Genomic DNA, 2,444 nt, shown 5'->3' on the forward strand with positions numbered 1-2,444 from the left:
TCGTCAAAGACTCCTGCTAGTCAGAGAGGATCTGGGCTGGATTGGAAAGCTTCTGAGAGGGAAACCTTCACTCTGGATTGGACTGAGAACGGAGCAGCCTCAGCTTCCTGGAGCCTGACTTGCCTCTGTGGTCTAAGGCTGTGTGGGCTGACATCACAGTGAAACTCCTGAGATCACAGAGCCTTTGAGATCACAGGCTGACTTCCTTTTTATCCCTAAAATGAAGAAGAAAAATGTTGTGTCTGTGTTTATGTTGCTGCATCAGTTAAACAGTGACTCTGACAGAGGGGGTGTAGCTCAGTGGTAGAGCACATGCTTTGCATGTGTGAGGACCCGGGTTCAATCCCCGGCATCTCCAGCTGGTCCTTTGGAGCCTTCATCTTATCAGCTCAATTGATCCATAAATGTGACAACAGTTGATAACTAACTACCAGAAGAGAAACCAGTCTGTTGCATATCAAAGTATTTGTAGCAGGGTCAGTGTGACTGTGAGCCTTCATCGTCAGTATGAAGGAGCTGGTTTTATCTTTGCTGGGGAAATCCCACACACAGCTGCTCTCAGTTCCAAATGTGTGTGTCCTCAGTCCTCCGTCCTCCTGCTGCCCTCAGAATACAGACACAATTCAACCTGGCAAGTTTGGAGCATAAAAGTGCTCCTGAAGAGATGTGTGTCAGCCCACAGCTGGCTGTTCTTACCTGGAACCTCAAGATGAAACTGCTTCCACAGATTGGAAATGAATCTGATGTTGACTTTTGGACAAATCACCTGTTCATCAGTTCATCATCACTTCCATCCATTTTCTACTGCTTATCTTGTTATAGAAAGGAGTCTATCTGCTGTGTGACTGAGGCAGTTACTGTGAGCTGCTGCATGTCTCAGTGTGTGTGTGGGGGGGGGGGGCTGTGTGTGACTGGTCGGCTGCCAAGGATTATTGATGAGATCAATCATGATCAGCTCAGAGATCACGGCACAGAAGAAGGAGACTTTTTGATTTTTGGGGGTTCAGTTTCTAAGTCAGACACATCATCACAATTTGAAGTTTTCCTCCAGTAAAAAACAAAACCAAACAAAAACATGATTTGACTTTTGATGTCTCCATTTTTTGAAAATTGTGAGTCCAACAAGCAGGAGGCCGTTTGAGCTTGGAAACTGTGAAGCATCACCAGTAACTGCTGGTTAATTTACAGTTGTTTCCTCCAAAAAGTTTAAAATGAACTCAATGCTGAATCCCTCGTCGTCATCACTGAGCTGCAGAACTGGTCCATGCAGGAGGCTGAGCAGGTCTTCCTCTCTGGTCCAGTGTCTCAGCACAGGTCAGAGTAGAGAATTAAAACATGAACACAAATCTTTATCAGCTATTTACTGACATCAGTGACTACCTTCAAGTAAGAGTGTTAGTGAATGGACCCTTTTTAAAGTTTATGTTATAATGTTTGAAAAATGATGCTCACAAAAACACAATAAAAGTGTTTGTGGTAAAACGATTCCAGTAGATTTTATTGCCATTTTAAGAGTTCAAGCGTATTTTGGTGACATTGTTTGATATCATGACTCTCAGTTACTTTAGCAGGACCATCGGGACATGAAATCTTCCTCATCATCCCATATCGACCCTCAACCCCTCACACAGAACCAGGAGCCCTCAACTGAAGGAACCTTTAAAACTGAGAAGTTGGACAGAAAGCAGTATTTTGGTGGAATGAACCTTTAAAACTATAAATTAGAAAGTATTTTGGTGGAATGAACCTTTAAAACTATAAATTAGAAAGTATTTTGGTGGAACAAACCTTTAAAGCTCTCTGGTGCTGCAGGATCTCCTCTTGAAAAGCCTCACACTTCAGAGTCGTTCCAGAATCTAGGAGCAGAAACCAAAGTCTCCTACGACGAGGATGGGATTGGAACCCATGCCTGCAGAGCTCAATGGATCAGCAGTCCATCACCTTAACCACTCGGCCACCTCGTCTCCTGACCACCATGATGTGCTGCTTTCTCTGAGCCTTTGAAACAGTGAACTCTTTGGAGCCCATTTGTCAGAAATGGACCCAGCAGGAGCCACTGAACACAACTCTGACATCATCAGGCTTCTTCCCAGCTTCTTCCATGCTAACTTCCTGTTGGACTATCAGGGTGTCTCATCCCTGACATGCTAACTTCCTGTTGGACGATAAGCGTGTCTCATCCCTGACATGCTAACTTCCTGTTGGACGATAAGCGTGTCTCATCCCTGACATGCTAACTTCCTGTTGGACGATAAGCGTGTCTCATCCCTGACATGCTAGCTTCCTGTTGGACGATAAGCGTGTCTCATCCCTGACATGCTAACTTCCTGTTGGACGATAAGCGTGTCTCATCCCTGACATGCTAACTTCCTGTTGGACTATAAAGCCTGATTTAAGCCTGATTTATGCTTCTGTGTCGAGTAGTATTCATACCTCCGCCGTAG

At 44.7% G+C, this 2,444-nt stretch overlaps 1 non-coding gene across 1 annotated transcript; it reads left to right on the forward strand.

Moving 5' to 3' along the window:
- The first annotated feature begins 286 nt into the window (after positions 1 to 286).
- Positions 287 to 358, forward strand: trnaa-ugc (transfer RNA alanine (anticodon UGC)). The gene has a single exon. It is a non-coding gene; the product is annotated as a tRNA-Ala (tRNA).
- The last annotated feature ends 2,086 nt before the right edge of the window (positions 359 to 2,444 follow it).

This window comes from Aulostomus chinensis, chromosome 1, assembly GCF_037954235.1.
Source record: "Aulostomus chinensis isolate RoL2024-O1b breed Wild chromosome 1, RoL_Achi_v1.0, whole genome shotgun sequence".
NCBI lineage: Eukaryota > Metazoa > Chordata > Actinopteri > Syngnathiformes > Aulostomidae > Aulostomus > Aulostomus chinensis.